The sequence below is a fragment of the Nicotiana tomentosiformis genome, chromosome 5 (genome assembly GCF_000390325.3).
Source record: "Nicotiana tomentosiformis chromosome 5, ASM39032v3, whole genome shotgun sequence".
Classification (NCBI taxonomy): domain Eukaryota; kingdom Viridiplantae; phylum Streptophyta; class Magnoliopsida; order Solanales; family Solanaceae; genus Nicotiana; species Nicotiana tomentosiformis.
In genome coordinates this window covers 134196934-134219242 of record NC_090816.1, presented here as the reverse complement: position 1 = coordinate 134219242, position 22309 = coordinate 134196934, and positions in this window count along the sequence as shown.

The window sequence follows — 22309 nt, the reverse complement described above, 5'->3', positions numbered from 1 at the left end:
GACCGCCTGAGCAAGGCCAGTACACGCTGTCAGAATCTGAGCTAAGGCCTCCTGAAGGCCTGGAATCACAATAGGCACATGTGGTGACTGAGCTGGTGCATCAACAACTGGAACTTGTTCCTGATCTGGGACAACCGGTGGATCTGTAGGTACTGCCCCAACTGTTGTACGGGCTGCACCTCTGCCCCTACCACGGCCTCTACCCTGGCCTCGGCCTCTCGCGGCCCTGGCTGGTGGTACTGGTAGCTGGCCCTCCTGACCGGTAGCACGAGTCCTCACCATCTGTGAGAGAATGAAACAACAGATGTTTAGTTACTAGAATCAACAGATTCGCACGACAAGAATTCAAGAATATGGAGTTTCCTAAAGGTTCTGCAGCCTCCTGAAGATAAGTACAGACGTCTCCGTACCAATCCACAAGACTCTACTAAACCCGCTCATGACTCGTGAGACCTATATAACCTAGGCTCTGATACCAATCTGTCACGACCCAAAACTAACTCTATCGTGATGGCGCCTATCATGGAACTAGGCAAGCCGACTCATTTCCAAAACAAACCGATATATTCATTTCAAAGATAATTTCAAGGTAAAAACCTCCATTTAAAGAGTTCAAATCAAAGAAAAATAGAAGTGCGGAAAAGAAAAGCCCGACATCGGGGTGTCACTAGTCATGAGCATCTACTACGATCTGTTTAACAATGTCAAGGCTAACTCAGCCTGGAAAATAGCTAAATATAACTAGAGGAAGATAAGAGGGAGAAGAGCAGGGGCTGCGATCGCCAAACAGCTACCTTACTATCTCCGAGAAAAACCTGCAACCAGAACACTCAATAACCGCTACCGTGTCCAGCTACACCTGAATCTGCACACAAGGTGCTGGGAGTAACGTGAGTATGCCAACTCAGTAAGTGACAACAATAAATAAAGACTGAGCAGTAGTGATGAGCAATAAAGCATATAACGTTCATATCAGGAAATCTCAGTAAAATACCACATGCTTTTAAAAAATCAGGATTTAAATCAAACATCTCGTTTAAACCCAGTTCCAATAAAAATCATTTTAAAGACATTTTTCCAATAATTTTTCAAACAAAGGCTCAATGCAAAGGTGAGCAAAAATGATGAAATCATAAACAACCTCTCGGGCAAACCTCACAGTCACTCTTGCCACTCGGGCATACCTCACAATCACTCTTGCCACTCGGGCATACCTCACAATCACTTAGCTGTCGGCACTCGGCACTCGCACTCAGTAGGTACCTGCGCTCACTGGGGGTGTGTATAGACTCCGGAGGGGATCCTTCATCCCAAGCGCTATAATCTGTATGGACAACTCACGTGCGATAATAATAAAGTATGTTGCAGGCGGGCAGCCCAGATCCACACTCATCCTCACAAATCAGGCCCTCAGCCATACTCAGTCACAAGTATGCTGCAGGCGGGCAGCCCCGATCCACACTCATCCTCACAAATCAGGCCCTCGGCCTCACTCAGTCACAAGTATGCTGCAGGCGGGCAGCCCCGATCCACACTCATCCTCACAAATTAGGCCCTCGGCCACACTCAGTCATAAATATTTCAAGCCACTCGGGCATTTCAGTAAAACAGGGCATTCGGCCCAAAACATTTATATGCATCAAAATAGAGTCATAAAAATTGAGTTATGCGGTAAACAAGCATAAACATGACTGAGCATAGATTTTCAATCGAAAATAATGAGAGGATGGTAAGAAATAGCCCCTAAGGGTCCATACAGCATTGGCGCAAGGCCCAAACATGGCATTCAGCCCAATTTACAGAAATTCTTTCTAAAACATATAAGTATCAAATGGTTTCAACAAAGTATGCAACTTTATAGTTGCCACGGGATGGACCAAGTCACAAATCCCCAACAGTGCACGCCCACACGCCCGTCACCTAGCATGTGCGTCACTTCAAAATAATAGAATGATACAAAATCTGGGTTTTCATACCCTCAGGACTAGATTTACAATCGTTACTTACCTCAACAAGATGAACCCAACATCGATCAAGCTAATCAATACTCAGGAAATTTCCACTCTGTGCGTATCCACCTCTGAATGCTTTCTTGTCTCCTCAATTCAATGCCAACGATCCGAAACTGAAATTCACCCCTTAATGATAATACAACGATCTACTTTACTAAGCAACTTCAATCTACAATATCAACATCCATTGGGACCAACATTAGTAACCTATTCCATAGTTTCATTGTATTCATAAATTTCATCGCCAAGATTACCATTCACCTTCTCTCTTATTTTCTCAAAAGTACTATTGATGCCATGAACTAGAGTTTTATAATCCAATCTTTCAACCATTAAAACTTGTAACAAATGCTTCAAATATTTCTAACTACTCATAATAAACGAGTTTGAAGCATTGGAATTACCTCTAGTAGATCAATCTTGAAAACTCACAACTTTGGTGATTTTTGTGTTCTTGAGGATTTGATGATGAAATCTTGTATTTGGATGTAAGAATGATGTAAGAAATCATGTATATTGAGTAATAATCAACCTAAAACATCATTAACAGCTTACCTTGGTTGATTGGACTTGATTTGAGCTCAAAATCGTCCCTTCACCTCAAGAACCCTAACCCCCAAATACTCAAAATATCCCCCTTCCCCGACCATGTATTTATAGGCCCAGATTTCTGGGTTTCGGATGCAGCCCTGGATGCTTCGCATCCCCACTTCACTCCTCTTTGAAGGTCAGATGCGGACCTGGACGCTATGGCAACACTTCACTGCCAGCCTCTCTTTCTTCGGACGCGACCTCGGATGCTTCGCATCCGCAGGCTCCTCCGCCAGCCTTTGGTAATTTGGTCATAACTTCTTATAGGAATGTCCAAATGACGAACGGTTTGAAGCGTTAGAAAGTAGACTCAAAGATCTTTCATTTGATAGGTAACAAACCATATAACACTTCGTATAATGAGAGTTATGCTCAATGAAATTTAGGTCTTATGCGAACTCACTTGAAACTTTAATCTTATGATATTTCCAACTTCCAAACTTCTCATTAACCATCCGAAATCATCCCGAGCCCCTCGGGACCTTAACCAAATATACCAAAAAGTCCTAAAATATCATACGAACTTAGTCGCATCCTCAAATCACCTCAAACAACACTAAAACCATGAATTACACCTCAATTCAAGCCTAATTCCTCTACGGACTCCCAAATAATATTCTGGATACGCTCCTAAGCCCAAAATCACCATACGGAGCTATTGGAATCATAAAAATTCAAATCCGAGGTGATTTACATATAGGTCCATATCCGGTCCACTTTTCTAACCTAAAATTTTCAATTATGAGACTAAGTGTCTCATTTCACTCCGAGTTCCTTCAGGACTCGAACCAACTAACCCGATATAACCTAATATTGTTGAATAACACCAAAAGAAGTAGGAATGGGGAAAATAGGGTTACAACTCTCGAAACGACCGGCCAGGTCGTTACAAATAAATTGAACAACACTAGTATAACACGTAAGAATTTGGCATAAGAATGCGACAATATAAGAAAAATAGAGAAACATGGAAAACAGGTAAATTGGCGGCGCATAAGTACTCGTCACCTCACATATACGCCGCTCACATGAATTTTATTTAGCAAGTAATCTTAGGTTCCTACCTCGCTCTCAAGGCCACTTAATTCTCAATCACAGTTTTTCCTTTGGAATTCACCTCCAAACCACTCGTATCTATTCAAAAATTATTCAATAATATCAAATATTGCTAAAGGAATTAATTACATTGCATAAATTTAGATTTCCTAAATTTTCCTCCAAAAAATCAAAAATTGACCCCGGGCCCGCTTGGTCAAAACCCGAGGTTCGGACCAAAATCCATTCACACATACACCCCCGAGCCCGAATATATAATTGGTTGTGGAATCCGACCTCAAATTGAGGTCTAAATCCCCAAATTCCCGAAATCCCTAATTTCTACCCTAACCCCTAATTCTACCATAAAAACTCTAGATTTTAGGTTGAAAATTCGAGAAATGTAATAGGTAATTGAAATAAAATGGTTTAGAATCACTTACCAACAATTTGGGGAAGAAAATGACTCTTGGAAACACCTCTACCCATTTTGTTCTTGAATACTATTGAAGAAATGGCTCAAACCCGTGTTTGAAGTCTGTTTTAAGTCACTCGACAGGTCTTCATCTCGTTCACGAGAGGCCTGCCGCGATCGCGATGCACAGCGACCTAAGGCCTTCGTGTTCGCGAGTCTTTCTACGTGTTCGCGTAAGACAACTCCCCCCAAGCCTTCGCGTTCGCGACCCAGTGGACGCGTTCGTGTAGAAGAACATAACCCCCTCCCCCAGGTCCCTTGAACTATCGCGTTCGCGAAGGGTACCACCCCCAACGCTTCGCGTTCGCGAAGAAGAAATTTCCCCTGCCCCTATTTTACCTTTCGCGTTCGTGACACTACCTACGCGAACGCGAAGATGGGCACACTAGAACAGTTGCTGCAGCAAAAATCTCTGATTTTCTAAGTGCAAATCACACCGTAGCCTATCCGAAACTCACCCGAGCCCTCGGGGCTCCAAACCAAACATGCACACAAGTCTAAAAATATCATGCGAACTTGCTCGAGCGATCAAATCACCAAAATAACACCTAGAACTCCGAATTTAGCACCAAATCGAATGAAATTCTCAAGAACACTTTAAATTTTCTATTTTCTCAACTGGATGTCCAAATAACGTGAAATCAAATCCATTTCTCACCAAATTTCACAGACAAGTCTTAAATATCATAATGAAACTGTACCGGGATCCAGAACCAAAATACAGACCCGATACTAACAATGCCAAACATCAATCAATTCTTAAAAATAATTAATTTTCAAACTTTTAATTTTCATCAAAAATTCATAACTTGAGCTAGGGACCTCCGAATTCGATTACGGGCATACGTCTAGGTCCCATAAGTTGATGCAGACCTACCGGGACCGTCAAAATATGGATCCGGGCTCGTTTACCAAAAATATTTACCGAAGTCAACTAAAATCAATTTTTAAGACAAACATTCTTATTTTCATTAGTTTTCAACATAAAAGCTTTCCGGAAACCTGTCCGGAATGCGCACATAAATCGAAGAGGGTAAAAATGAGATTGTTTTAGGCTTAAGAACGCAAATTCGAGTTCTAAAATATAAGATGATCTTTTGGATCATCACATGCTCTTAATGATTTCATAGCCTTAAGGTGGTCTATGTGTAGATAGACTTGATGGAATCACCTACGTGAGTGTAAAGGTGCGGTCGCCTTTTATGAAAGACTTGGAATGTCTTTCTAGAGCATTCATGAGACCCAAGGTATGTGCATGACCATAAAAGCACTTTGTTAGTATCGCGGAGTTAGCATAAAATTAAGGATATAGTATGTGTTGTATGGGTCTCAACTAATGTTCATTCAGTTCAAGAGTACTTCACTTTGTGGATGTTAGTTGTTGCCTCATTTCACTACGTGCCAATTCAAATCGAAAGATATTGACACTTAAGTGCGTGTTTCTTCTTTTGCCCAGAATTGTTCTTATTGTATTTTTTTATTTGCATTAGTGGGGGATTGTTGATTTTATTAATCTTGTTAATGCAAAGCCAAAGATTTCTTTGTGGTTCCTTTTCTTTCTTTACTTCTTTGTATTTTGTGAAAGACAAAGTGTCGCTCATTGGTGGTGGAAAGTCTTTTCCTTCTCTTTATATTAAATTGCTCTTTATTGGGCTTGTAAAGAGCAAGTAAAATGGAGTGGTCTCACGCACATAAGAAATTGGTTTTGAAGGCAAAACGGATCGATTTACCTCCCCCCCCTCCCCCCCATGCGCGAGATATACGTGAGGTCTATTCCAAATCTGGTTTTGCTAAAATCATTTCTTCATTTTTTTAGCTTACCAGAATATGTCCAAAGCATTCTCTTTTAAATTGAATTTTGTAACGTTCTATTTATTTTTTTGTAACTGCCATGCTTTAATTTCTGTAACAACTGTGTTTAATTCTTGTAAAAGTTGTGGTTAATTTTGTAATAGCTCCATTTTAATTTCTATAACAGCTACAAATTAATTCCTTCATTTGTAACTGTCCAACAACTTTGCCAATAAAAGGCATTCTTCTTTGTAAATTATTAAACAAAAAAAAAACTTCAACTCTCTTCTTCTTCAACCGATATCTGGGCAATTGTCATGTGTTTGGAGGTGTTGTGGAACCTTGGGGAGCGACCGGTCTTAACGATTTGTACTCAGTCGGGTCAAAATCGCTTTCAAGGCAGTGGCTTACCACGACACATTTTTTTATATAAGTTGTTCTTGTTTCCTTCTTGTTCTTAGTCAATATTATCTACTCATTTTTCTTACAAGCTATAATTTGAACAATGTCATATCTTATTATAAAGTTAATTTTGAGTTCCTTAACGTTATAAATAGAATAATCATGTTACGAATTTGTTAGAAAATATACCACTACTTTTTATGCTCATGATTTCAATATATTATGTGCATCAAGTGTGTACATATGTCTCTGCGGGAGTGTGTGGTTTCTTTGAGTTCTACATTCCCCCCTATTCTTTATTGTGGTTTTTTGAGTTTTGATTATCACTAATGAAATATTTGTGATGTATTATTTATGTGAAATGTAAATAGATAACTTTTAGTGGTGGAGTTTTATAAACACAAATAATTTAATTGTGAAATTATAAATAACTCAGTATGCAAATGTTTTTTACTCTATTAGCATATAAACTTTAAACTCGTAACAATCAAGGGCGTATGTAGGTTAATGTATGGGTTCACGTGAATCCATGCTCATTTCTCAAAATCATGTATAACAATGTTATCTTTCTTCAAAACTACTAAAATATATGTGTGTGCACCCATGCTCAAAGACACTTATGGTGCAATAATTACTTGATGCACCTCTATAAGTGAAATTGGCGGTTCAAATCTCACTCTAGACGGTCTTATGTTCTACACGGAGTATGGGATATATAAGTGAAAATCACAAAAATTTCAAAAATAAAATAATTTTACGCCTATAATTTCAAATGTGTAATGGGTCATGGTAAGACATTATACGTGAAATAGGATACGAATTTTCTTTTTAAAATCGTTTCACGTAGACGTGGTTAGTGCAAGTCTTATCAAAAGATGTTGTAATCTCTTTTCCCAATTTCTGGCACAAATAATGCTTCACTTATTTAATTGAGAATATATAAGCATATGGTTTCATAAAAATTAAAAAAAAATAAAAAAAGAAAGAATACTTTTTCTCAAATGTCGTTGTGAGAGGCGGATTCAGGATTTGTTAGCTATGGGTGCCACTATTTTAAAGCAAGTCGATCACTAGCGAAGGAGATAACGTTAGGGTGTACATTTAATCGATTTGATCCGTTTTCCATTAATTCGGTTTGGTTCGATCCATTTTAAATTAATTAAATTTAATTTGAAAGATTTTTTTATGCATAAATGGATACGTAATACGCCTTTTCGATCTGCATATAGTTGATTAACACCATGTCTTTGATGCATCACTCTAAAGAAATTCAAAAATTAATAAAATAACATTAGATGGTCAAATGTGGTTGTGAGAGGCGGATTCAGGATTTGTTAGCTATGGGTGCCACTATTTTAAAGCAAGTCGATCACTAGCGAAGGAGATAACGTTAGGGTGTACATTTAATCGATTTGATCCGTTTTCCATTAATTCGGTTTGGTTCGATCCATTTTAAATTAATTTAATTTAATTTGAAAGATTTTTTTATGCATAAATGGATACATAATATGCCTCTTCGATCTGCATATAGTTTATTAACACCATGTCTTTGATGCATCACTCTAAAGAAATTCAAACATTAATAAAATAACATTAGATGGGCAAAATAGAAAATTATAAAAAATTTATCCAAATAAAATTTGAAGATAAAAAAATAAAGGAAGAAACATACAATTTAAATAAATAATAAAAATGAGATTGCACAAAAAAGTGAATAACAAAGATGAAGAAAATGAGCATAAAGAAAAGAAAATAAAGGTAACAAAGGGAACAGCTAATAACCAAACAACCCAGCGAGACTCAACCGGTCGTTTTGACTTTTAGAACCCCGTTTCCCTAAATAAAACTTCTCGTATGTGCTTTAAATGATTTATAACTTGTGGGATGGTTGGTTCGGGATTTAAAAGTGTTTGGGTTGAAATCGGAACAATTGTTTCCTTAAGTTGGCTTTAAAAGGCCAAGTTTGACTTTGGTCAACTTTTTGAGCAAACAAACTCAGATCAGTATTTTGATAGTTTTGGTAGGTCCGTATCATGATTTGGGACTTGGACGTATGCCCGGAATCAAATTCCGAGGTCCCTAACCCGAGATATGAAATTTTGATTAAAAATAAAATTTAACTTCAAATAGTGACCGAATGTCGAAAGATGTTAAAATGACCCCGGAATAGAATTTTGATGATTCCAACAGCTCTGTATGGTGATTTTGGACTTAGGAGCGTGATCGAAATTTTATTTGGAAGTCCGTAGTGAAATTAAGCTTGAAATGGTTAAAACAAGAATTTAAGTTTGGAAGTTTGACCGGGGAGTTGACTTTTTGATACCGGAGTCGGAATACAGTTCCGAAAATTTTCATAGCTCCGTTATGTCATTTATGACTTGTGTGCAAATTTTGAGGACAATCGGAGTTGATTTGATAAGTTTCGACATCGAATGTAGAAGTTGAAAATTCTTAGTTTCCTTAAGCTTGAATTGGGGTATGATTCGTGGTTTTAGCGTTGTTTGATGTGATTTAGAGGTTCGACTAAGTTCGTATGATATTTTAGGACTTGTTGGTATATTCGGTTGAGGTCCCGAGGGCCTCAGGTGAGTTTCGGATGGTTAACGGATCACAAATTGGACTTAAACAGCTGCTGCAATTTTTTTTTCTCTTCTGCTGAAAATTCTGGGCTATGATCGAGCCCAAGATCAAGACCCACAATCGAGCTCCCAAGATCGAACTAGGCAGATATGTAAGTTATAAAAACAGAGGCATTCGACCTATTTGCCATTTTTGACAAACTTGAGCTTGAGCAGAAGCAACGTTTGGCAGATGTTTCAAGGAAAGACATTTGAGCAGAGTGACATGTGTCTCTATATCAAGCCGGATGTGTTCATTTCAGCATAAAAGCTCCCTATGTTGGAGTATTCGGACGTGGGATGTCATTTTATCGTCGGTTATTTCATGTAATACTATATTGTGCCGTGTGAGTTATGAAATGGCTTGATAAATTTCTTATGTGATGAGGTTCCGCATAGCGATGGTGTTATGTGAGTAGGATGGCTCTCGAGATTCAGATCATATATTGTACCTTAGTTGTGCTTGAGTTTTGTAGCGTATGGCGATGTCGGTCCTTCCAGGGATGATATTATGCACTGAGCGTGCTTGTGTCCGATATTCGGATATTTTGTAGTAATGAGCATTTTAGCTCGGTAAGTATTTTCTTATAGTTTCTTTTTGTGCGAATCAGGTGGCACGCCGCCACAGGGATGTTGTTTGGATCGGGTTGCACGCAGTAACGGTATCATGTGTGGATCGGGTTGCACGTCGCAATAATGTGATGTTGAGTACAGTCTCCTATATTCTATTTTGTGTGTTTGTGTCCCTTTTTCTAAGGAAGGTTCATGACACCTTTTCAGTTGTCTAATTAGTCACGTGGGTTGAGAAATCCTTTACAGAGTTCGTTTTTCTTATGTATCGTAATCGAGTCTGTAGCTTATTAGCTCATTATGGCGACATATGAGGCTTTTTGATCGCGTCTGAGGTGGTTTATTGCCTGAGCAGCTTATACTTAGTGAGACGAGATTATTGGATTCAGGATCAGTGCGATCGGATTATATGAAGTGTAATAAATAGCAAATACCATTATTTGGTTATAATGAGGCAATAGTTCTTGTCAGAAGGAGAAACTCAATAATTGTTGACTCGGCAGTTGATTATGAATTTCTATACATTTCTTCCATCGTGGAAGCATTTCAATAGTTGGAACATGACTTATATGTATCATGAGGTGTGTTGTGAACATCAGATTCATGGAATTTTGGCTATTGTTATCGGAGGATGTTATTATAGTCATGTGAATGATGCGGTGCATGGTCTAAATTCAACAAAGGTATGCAATCCTGTATTAGTGCATCGTGTAGTGATTGTTACGACATTTATAGGTTGGAGACATGCATGGTGGAGAATTCTGGATGTTAGAATTGGGCTCTAAGGCTTATTTGCCTAAATAAATAAGAGAATTTTAAGATTGGCTCGAGTTAATGTACTCAACTGGGTGTGGTAGCACGGGTAGGTGCACGAGGTGTTCAACAGTAATTTTGGATAACTCCGGAACACTCCTTAGCACGTTCGAGGACGAACATATATTTAAGTGGGAGAGAATGTAACGACCCAACCGGTCATTTTGACTTTTAGAACCCTGTTCCCCTAAATAAAACTTTCTGTATGTGCTTTAAATGATTTATGACTTGTGAGATGGTTGGTTCGGGATTTGAAAGTGTTTGGGTTGAAATCGGAACAATTGTTTCCTTAAGTTGGCTTTAAAAGGCCAAGTTTGACTTTGGTCAACTTTTTGAGCAAATAGACTCAGATCAGTGTTTTGATAGTTTTGGTAGGTCCGTATCGTGATTTGGGACTTGGGCGTATGCCCGGAATCAAATTCCGAGATCCCTAGCCCGAGATATGGAATTTTGATTAAAAATAAAATTTAACTTCAAATAGTGACCGGATATCGAATTATGTATGAAAACGACCCCGGAATAGAATTTTGATGATTCTAACAGCTTCGTATGGTGATTTTGGACTTAGGATCGTGATCGGAATTTTATTAGGAAGTCCGTAATGAAATTAGGCTAGAAATGGCTAAAACAAGAATTTAAGTTTGGAAGTTTGACCGGGGAGTTGACTTTTTGATATCGGAGTCCGAATACAGTTTCAAAAATTTTCATAGCTCCGTTATATCATTTATGACTTGTGTGCAAAATTTGAGGACAATCGGAGTTGATTTGATAGGTTTCGACATCGAATCTAGAAGTTGAAAATTCTTAGTTTCCTTAAGCTTGAATTGGGGTATGATTCGTGGTTTTAGCGTTGTTTGATGTGATTTAGAGGTTCGACTAAGTTCGTATGATGTTTTAGGACTTGTTGGTATATTTGAGGTCCCGAGGGCCTCGGGTGAGTTTCGGATGGTTAACGGATCACAAATTGGACTTAAATAATTGCTGCAATTTTTTTTTCTCTTCTGCTGGAAATTCTGGGCTATGATCGAGCCCAAGGTCGAGGCCCAAAATTGAGGCCCAAAAATCGAGCTCCCGAGATCGAGCTCCCGAGATCGAACTGGGCAGATCTGTAAGTTATAAAAACAGAGGCATTCGACCCATTTGCCATTTTTGACAAACTTGAGCTTGAGCAGAAGCGACGTTTGGCAGATGTTTCAAGCAAAGACATTTGAGGTAAGTGATTCCAACTCGGATTTGGTCTATATACACAAATATATCATTTTTTTCATCATTTAATTAGTGTTTTGAGATTGAAATTTGAAAATTTTTAGAAATCTCATAGAAACGAATTTTTGAGATTTCGGTATCGATTCTGAGTCGGATTTGAGTGAAACTGGTATGCTTGGACTCATAATTGAATGAGTTATCGTATTTCATAACTTTCGCCGGATTCCGAGATGTGGGCCCCACGGATGAATTTTTATTAATTTCGGAATTTTTATTAAAAATATAGTATTTTCTTATAGAATTAATTCCTATAATTTTTAGTGATTGTATCAAATTATTTTGGCTAGATTCGAGCCAGGCAGAGTTGGATTATCGTGGAAAAGGCCTTATAGTGGATTAAATTGGAGTAAGACGAGGTAAGTCTCTTGTCTAATCTTGTGAGAGGGAAATTACCTCCTAGGTGATTAAAAATTAAATAATTGTTGCTAATTGTGGGGGCTACGTACGCACGAGGTGACGAGAGTCCGTGCGTAGCTACTATTAAATGCTAAAGTTCGGGTAATTTAGGACTCAAAGCATGCCTTACTTGTGTAGATTGTATTCTTTGATTTATTTATATTAATTGATATCTATATGAATATATTGTGAATTGTTAGATAAAGATATTAAAGGATGGAAATCTCATATGCTTAATTTTTGTTTAAATCAATTAATTGTTAAAAAGAAATTGTTCTCCTCCCAAATTTATCTTATAATAAACATATTGTCCTTCCGGAGGCACATAAGAAAATGTCCTCCTTTCTTGTGGAGCGGGCCGAACGCCTCGGCAGGATAGATGCATCTATGGATCGCGCCGCACGTCCCTCGGCAGTGTACACGACACTCTGGAGCGGGTCGTACGTCCTCGACAGAAATCGTGCTTAATAATAATTATTATTATTATACGATACTTGGACAGTTCATTACAGCTTGTAAAGTTATTTGATAAATTGAAAATTTATTGAAATTAAATTGTAGCTTGTAAAGCTATTTGATAAACTGGAATTTTTATTGAAATTGAAAGATTTACTTAATAGATTAGAAATTATTTGAATTGAAGGAATTTAATTATTATACTGAGAATTATTGGAATTGAAGGAATTTAATTACTTCTACTGGTTCAATAAATTATTGTTAATTATGTGAATCATCGTTGATATAAATATTTCTATTTTCATGATTATTTAATATTATTGACCCATAGTGAGTGTCATAGTCGGCCCTCTCATCTCTAGCTCTTCGAGATTAGGCTTGATACTTACTGGGTATACGTTATTTTCGTACTCATATTGCACTTGCTGCACATTTTATTATGCAGGTACATATATGTATAGAGGCCTTGTGGGCGCAGAGGTGTTATAAAAATTGTGGGGACATATGTGAGCTGCATTCTATATTACGATCCGCAGTTAACAGAATCTCCTTCAGAGTTATTATATTTTCCTGTCTAATTTGTATTCTGGACAGATGCTGTATTTTATTTTAATTCCCTAGTAAACTCATGCACTTGTGACACCGGATTTTGGGAATGGTTGTGAATTGTTTAGAAATTTAGCTGCAAAAATATTTATCATTTACTCTATCAGTTTTTATCTCTACAATTTTATTAAAGAAATTTTTATTTCAAAAATACTAAAAATGGGTAATTAAGTTAATTGATTATGGTTGGCTTGCCTGACAGTGGTGTCCGGCGCCATCACGACCTTTTGAATTTTGGGTCGTGACATTATATATGTAGAATATTTTGAGAAAAATATTAGTATATATATAAAATTTATCCAGAGTGACTAGGTAGCATCCCACCCCCACTCCAATAAATAGATCAGCCCCTGGTTGTGCCTGTGCATGTCTTGCATTAATAAATTCACATGTTATTTCAAATTTTCACCTTTCCCTATTATTCCACCGTTTTTTAATTCTTCTGCAATCTATCTTAAATGCCTATCCAATTTCATGGCTAACAAGAATAATTTAAAAATTCACAACCTGCTACCCACCACTTGACACCACAACAAATCGATTAACGTTTGACTGCTTTCAAATTTTGTTTCTATTTCGCCGGACATGCTGTGATTCACGAAATTAAGTTTGAGCACTTTTGAAATTGTTTGATTTTGAGTTGAATAGTCCTTTTTGATTTTTGAGTAGGCGGAATTATGAGGTTTCCCTACTGGGTTACTCTCTTTGTTATTTAATATTGTGATAGTTTTGCCTCTGATTTATGGGATAAAGTAGGCGACTTTGAAGATTCTCAGATTCTTGCATTTTGAGCTTTGGTGAGGAAGAAGATTGTGGGTTTTTTAATGGGATATTATCGCTTTTAGCTCGCGCCAGAAACTATTTACATCTGCTAGCCGAAAAAATATATAAAACTTGTATAATTTTTATATATAACATACAAAATGTATGTATATATATATATATATATATATTCTTGGATATTAGTTTTACAACGGCTATACAATGTCATTTTTTCTTTTTTAATCGAATCTCACATAGTTGTAATTAATCTTTGGGAAAAGATGGTGAATAGTGGCGGTCATGAATGAAGAGTGGTGGTGATCGGGTGGTTGCACGATGGATATGGGTGGTTGTTTCTTCCTTTTCTTCTCCAACGTGGATGGTTGTTATGTAGGGGTGGGAAGTAATGTTTTGAAAAAAAAGGAAAAGAAATGATCATTTCACGCGCCTAACATAGGTGCAGTTCACACAAATATGTCATGTCATCATTTGTGTTTTGGAGGGGAAAAAATTATTTGTGTTTAGGGTTGACAAAATGATTAAAAGAAAACAGTTAACCACTCATATTATCCACTAAAAATGGGTTGGATAATGAACTATTTAAAAACGGGTCAAATATGGATAAAAACCATATTATCCATTTAGAAATTGGATAACCAATAGATACCTAATGAGTTTAACTTTTATTTGTAAAGCCTCAAATTAGATGTTTCTCAAGTTTGGGAGACTAGAAATTCTCCCAAAGTGATCATATTCATGAAGTCATGGATAATATGGTTACCCATATTGTCCGACGGTTAACCCATTTTTTATCTGTATTAAATATGGGTCGGGTCGTATAATTTATCCGTTTTTCACTCGTTTTGACACGTCCCATATCCGAACCAACCCACCCGTTTGCCAGCCCTATTTGTGTTTAATAGGAACACCTTTATTTGAGATAGAGTGTTCAATAGGTATTAGGTTGAGTTTAAGTGGTAAAATAAAAATTAGAGCCAAGTTTAAGCAGCGGTCTAGGTATTTGGCCAAAATTATTAATAACGAATCATAACAAAATAAAAGCATGTATTTTGGGTATGTCAACTGTTAAGCACACCCTTTTCAGCATATCAAAGGGCTAACCAGCTATTTTAAAGCAGAAAAAAAATCGCGTGATCAAGAGGTTATTGATTAAACCCGTGAAATAATATTGTCATATAGTGACCAATAATATCAAGAGATCAGGGATTGACCGTGAAAAGAATATTGTCGACCAACAATATATGCACCCAAATGAAGCAACGGAGAATAGTTTTGGTTCCAATCACAGCAAAATTATATTTTACTATGATAAGGAGGTAAAAGAAGAACTTGGTAAGAGCCAAATCTTAGTTTTGGCTCAGCTTTTATTTGGGATTAGGATCATATTTTATCCAAACTTGGTTTTTAAATCTAAGTTTAAATTGATTATAATTCTAACTTACCCAGAATTTATTATTGATGGTTGTTTGGAAAATAATAGATATAAATTGAGATATTACTCAATCATACTTCATTAATCTAAATATGTGCTACCACCAAAGGATGTGGTGCAGCGAATAAGGCTGTTCTTCCCTTAACCAGAAAAAAAATCCTTGATATGGAACGCTTCCCCCCAGATAAGGATCTACGCGGCGCGAATTCGGATATAGTCGGACTCCAATGCGAATACCAGACACCGGGTGAAAAATCATTCATGAGTAGGTAATAGTAAATGTGTGAATCCTTAATCATGTAATGACAATATTATTACAGAACAAACTAATTGAAACATCCATCCAACAATGCCTCTGAAATAGATACAGCAAGGGAAAACACTGTTATACTGCTACATCAACACTTGTTTCTCTCTATTCAATATTAATTTCTAAGCTAAGGATCCTGATATATAAAATCTACATAGACTACTTCTGGAAATCATATAAAATCACTTGTGCCAACGCTTGAAATCAATCCCGAAAAATTTTTCGGGTTTTTCTGCTGGTGCCAACACCGGTGTTCAGCTTGTCGATGCGTTGGCAGTCACCGTCGGAACAGCTTGGTTTTCGCTTTCAATCGTCATTTTTTCTGTAAAAGAATGACGCAAACAAACGTTTAATAAACGTTTTCAAACTGGAGTAAAAATCACGTAGATTTTAATTTTCAACAAAACGCCACGAAGGCTTTACTCTCCAAAACGGGAGTACACAAAACCACAAAGGTTTTAGTTTACAGAATAATAAGAATAACACAAATACAGAAATAAATATTAAATTCCTTAAGATTGTTAGTCCCGTCAATATTGCTGTATTTGTAAATAATAATTCTGGGAAATATAAGTTATCGTAATGAAACAGTAATTAATTCGAGCCCACTGAATTCATAGTGTTTCCTTAAGGAATTTAATCCCCTGCTAGTACCCAAGGTTATGCATTATTTCCTCCCAGGATAGAACGAATCACACACTGGTGTAGCGGTACTTCAAACCCCAGTGTTTCAGCGAACACAAAGTTCGGTAGCAAATCACACTTACAGTTGCTTTGTTTGAAGTTAAAACAATGCAGAACAAAGGAGTAGAAACTCAGAAAATCGTATGGAAATGCTGAGAGGAAGGAGTGCAATGTATAGCCAAAGTTGAGCGTTTTCAGTTTGGTGTGGTGTGTCTCTTCAACAGCTGCTGTACATATTTATAGCAGTCAGCTTTGAAGATGAACGACCCTCCACCCTTCATGGTGGAGCATGCACTAGCTTGTTTGTGGAGCAAGCACTTGGCCATGGTAGGAAGAGCATTAGGCGGCTGCTATTGCAGCTGGTGATCAATACACGGATTGAAAAATATCCGTTACAAATGCGGATAATCTTACGTTAATATTTACTATTAACAAATAAATTTGGTCCAAAAAATTAATCAATCAAACCGAAGCCGAAGCCGAAGCCGAGCCGAGCGACGACGACGGTGCGAGGCTTGCTTTCTTCTTAACTCTTTAAGAGCTACAAGAAGAGCAATTATATATATACCCACCAAAAATCTTTTCCTCTTCCAATATGGGACAATGTCTTATTGTCAAGAGGGGGAAACTTAAAATTTTACTCAAAAATTTCATTTTTCCTCAATTTCCCATTCACCCTCATTTTAAGACTATTTCATCTTAAATAACAAAAACCTCAACCGGACATTCCTTAAGCAGATAGAACTTATATCGCCTCTGAAATCAAACGATCTCAGCATTGGGGCATTAATTTCAATAATGCTTAAAATGTCTGAGATATTCAGAACCAACTGCCCAAGCACTGGACAATGAGATATTAAAGTCTCCAGCAATACAGAAGAAATTTTGACATTACATAGCTCCAAGCTGGTTAACATATCAAATCCTTGAAAAGCTGATGGGGGATGCATTAAGCAGTTACGAAGAGTTAGATGCCTCAGCTGCGAACAAGTGAAAAGTGAAGAAGGCAATTTGTATAGCATTTTCCACGAAAGGTGAAGAACAAGATGTTGAATGTCTTTCCTAGAGAGGAAAGATACGAAGTTGCCAATCTCAGGACAACTTTCTAGAAAACCAATGTTCAGGGTAAACTTAGTAATGGGTCCTTCATGAAGGGGCAAAAGCTGGTAGATAATCTTTGTAAATTTGACTGTAGGGCTTAGTAAATCTTTTTTTGTTACCCACAGAGATGAATCAAGCGTCAACTTTGTAAGTCTACACCAGTGATACCTCCATTTCTTCGATAAGATGCTTGTCCTCACAGCATCTTTACAAGGCAAACACATCAGAATGACATCGATTACATTATCAGGAAGGTCGCTAAGGACGTCAGGAGGTAAACTTCGACAATACTTTATTCTCTTAGGAGGCATCATATAACAACAATCACCAAGAACCTGCAGAAAATAAGCAATAATACGAAGTAAGGAATCTCCAACTATTTGGACGCTATACACATGGTCAAAGCAACATAAGAAATAAAGGTGCATTCTAGTTGAAATCAGTCAATTATGTCCTCTTATTATCTATATTATTATACCGATATTCTGATTTGCCTTGAGATACCCATATGGTACCAAGACGGCATGTATATGTACCATAAACAAATCCATGTAACATAGCTTAATATCCATTAATTGTATTCCTACAACAGGAACAAGAAGGGGAACCTTGGCGTAACCCGTGGCGGATCTAGAGTGCAGTTGTTGGGTTTCCGGGAACCAAGTAACTTTTGCTTAGACCCTGTATTTCTATTAAAAAATTCAGTAAATATTAATAAATATCTAACTATGAACACAATTATTATTGTATATTAATTTGAAATTAATCCAGGAACCCATATACTATAAATCCTAGATCCGCATCTGGACGTAACTAGTAAAGTTGTTGTCATGTCACCAGGATATCACGGGTTCGAACCGTGAAAATAGCCTATTGCAGAAATGCAGCATAAGGCTACGTACAATATACTAGTCCGGCCCTCCCGGGACGCCAGGATAGCGGGAGCTTTGTACACCGGGCCGACTTTTTCTTTCTTCTTCCAATTCATAGAATACATTTTGACGGTTCAAAAGGAAAAATCAAATGTATAGAAACCCATAATCACATTATCTGTTTGCTTCAATCTTCTAAGCTTTTATCAACCATAATTACTAACAATAACGAGAAAAAATTAATACACAAACTTGGTCTCAGTTTTTAACTCATAAATAAACATAAGAAGCTGTTTTTGCTAGATCAGAACATCAAATTAGTAGCTTTACTATATAACTTCAGCTAGCATACAACAATTGCAACTACTATTGAAAGTTGTGAGCGTACATACCTGAGAAAACAACATTCTAAAATGAGACAAAAAGGAAAAACAAAAAACAGAAGATAATATCATCAAAAAGGGAAAGTGATGATTCTAAATAGTAATAAAAAAAGGAGAGAGATAACCTTATGAATGGCTTCAGCAGTTGAGTATTATTTGGACAAGTCTTGAATCTCAATCTATGGCTTTAGTCTTTAGAGAGAGATTTATATAGAGATATATATAGAGAGAGGGGGGAATCGGGGAAAACAGCAATAGACTGAAGTTAAAGGGAATGTTTGGTGACCACTTCTATTCAGTATTATTTTATGCATGAACCATCGTGTTATTCGTTTCAAATGATTGAATCTATTTCTTTAACAATTTAACTTTATACATTAATTTATATTTACACAATATATATATATATATATATACTTCATTTTACACTACGAGTTCAAAAGTTTTCTATTCTTTTTTTAAAATTTTATGTCCAATTAAATAATTTACATAAATTAAAACGGTGAAAGTATTATTTTATGCTACATTAAATGTAGTATAATAATATCATAATTAGTTATAATTAAACAACTACATTAAATCAAATAAATTCATATTTATTGCGATAAACTTAAAATTATAAGCTTTAATTTTTTTAAATGAAAGAATGATAAGATATAAAATATTATTACTAAGACATTAATGAGGGAGATTAGGGATAATAATAAAGAATTTCCATTTGTTTATATTTAATTCGGTCATATCTTTTTGAGAGAAGCATAAGTCTTTGTTTGTGGGTTCGAGTTAACAAAACAGTAATAGCTCCAGAATTTTAAAAAAATAAAAGCAAAAAGAAAAAATCGAAACTTGAAAAATAAAAACTGTGCCCATAGTAAAAAGCAGATTAGCACCAAAAATGTGCCACGCAATGGACACGTGGCTCACGAATTAAACCCACCGAAGAGCTGAAGCAGCACATAGTAAAAAGCATATTATTGGTAACGTGGCTTAAAAATTAAACCTACTCATGTACTACTACGGTCAACCTCCTATATAACAACCTCATTTATTTTTATATTTTTTAACTTTTGTTATATATCTATAACAATATTTAATATTTAAATATTTTTTAGCTGTTAATAAATATAAATTATTCAAAAAATAATTAAATTTCTTTTTAAATATTATATATAAATAATAATAAAATTATTCAAAATTTAAAATCTCAAAAATATATGCATATTTCACTAGTTAAATATTGAAGAAAGCTAATACATTATTAATAAATTCATAACTAAACGTATAAAGATTTAAACTCCAAGGCAGAAATTTTAAAGTTACCTAAAAAAATAAATTCTTTCAAGATTGATGGAATAACTTTGTAATTGTAGCTTGTTTCGTCGATTACATTCTCTTACTAGCGATATAGCGCTTGAATTTGTGAAGATTCGTGTCCAATTTTTCAGCAAAAAAGTATCAATATCTTTCTCTTGAAGACAATCTAAGAGTTTAACAGTTAATTTTTTTTATCTAAATATTTTTTGCAATTTGTCTAATGGAATCATGTATAAATCTTCAAATCTTATATCTTATGCAATATAGAAACTTTGTTTAATGAAAAAAGATTGTGGGCATATTTTTAGAATTTGTTGGTAATAACTTTGAATATTATCATTTATAACAAAATCATTACACCTAAAGAGCACTTAAATCCAAAATCACCTTCTAGGAAGGGTGCTATGGAAATTAAGCCTCTAGACAAATACTACTTACAATCTTCTGCAGAAATTCTCTACATGTATGAGCCTTTTTTCGAACTATCTATTGTATCTATTCTCTCTATAACATCCTGCTTAGTTTGTTTTACTACTTCCTCTACATTGACACCTTTGAACATTCTCTAGCTTATAGCACTCCACGTATGGTAGAACATTGATCCAAAGATTGTAGCTATTCTTGATCTGCTTCCCGTTTTTCCTCTTTATACACTCCAAGGTCTTCCTAATGTCTCCCTCTTGTATTTGAATACCAACCCAAGTTGTAATTGCTCGTCTAAGTGTTGTGATCCAGCTACATGCAACAAACAAATAAGTGTTGTCTTCTTCTGTTCCTGCATCACATAAACAACAAGTTCCATCCTCAACTTGGATATGCAGTTTAGAATTATTATTAGTAATTTTAAAGATTCTATATAGTTGTTATATTGGAATAATTTTACAAATAGCGTTCTCTTATAAATATGGTTGTTGTTGTTATAAATAAAAAATAATTATTATAAAATGATAAAATATAGCTTAAAAAATTGGTTCTAAAGCAAAGTTGACTGAATGATTGTTATATAAAAATGATATTATAAGAAGGTGTACCATATTTCTCTTTCTTCCGAGCAAAAATATAGTATAAAGTAGATTAACACCAAAAAGTTGCCACGCATTGGACATGTGGCTTACAAATTAAACTCACTTGTTAACTGTTATTTTAATTTATATGACACACTTTTTTATTAATATGTTTAAAAAATGACATATTTTTACAATTGAAAATAATTTAATTTTAAACTCTTCATTTTACTCTTAATGAGAATGTTTTATAACCACACAAACTCATGACTCCACAAAAACCTTTATCCCTTAATATTTTAATATCATAAGTTTCAAAAAAAAAATTAACTCCATATCGAATCAAATTAACTCCATATCGAATCAAATTAACTCATCTAAATTGAAACGGAGGAATTACTACCGTCCCAACAAAAATATACTACTCCTTCAACTTAAATTTCAATTGAAATGATGGTAAAATAAAAAATTTAACGTTAAATATATATATATATATATATATATATATATATATATATATATATATATATATATATATATTAGAACATACTAATAAAAAAATATGTAATATTATAATTAAAATAGAGAAAAGTAAAAACCAGATTAGCACCAAAATTTTGCCACGCATTTGGACACGTGGCTTACAAATCAAAACCATTTCTTCCAAGCAAAAGTCATATTCTACCATCCTTTACCCTCCCCAAGAGCTGAAGCAGCACACAAGTAGGATTCGAAGAGAAAAGGGCAGATCCTATCATCAGCAAAATCTTCTTACTTGGTAAGCTTAAAATCTTCTTCCCATTATTTTGTTTATTTATTTTGTGCTTTTTATTATCAGAAAAATTAAGTCTTTTATCTTCTGTCTCATACTTTGTTTTAGTTGTTGTTTCTCTTGGATGTGTATATGTGTATTTGTTCTTTCTTTTAAGTCAATAAAAGTGACTTTGAAAAAAAAATTCATTTTGGAAGCAAATAATTAGAGAGAAGTACTATATGAAAATTAATGCCTAGATTAAACAACAACAACATACCCATTATTACCCCACACTGTGGGGTGAGAGTATAGCTTGCACGCATACCTTACGGCTAACTTGTGAGGATAGATTTTCAATAGACCCTCAGCTCAGAAAAATATTAAAATTATCATATTTCTTCCCATCTATTTAGCACCTAAATATAGGTGAAATAGTCTAAAATGTGAGTAAGCTAATTCAAACACCATGTTTAGTAACGAGATACAAAGAGTTCTTTTCCCCCTTAAAACGGTGATGCCCCGGCTATGATCCCACAAGTAGGGTTTGGGAGGGCGGGGTATGCAGAACTTATTCCTACCTCACAGAAAGCATGTTGTTGATAGACTATCGCTCGGCTTAAGAAAAACATAAAGAACTTTAT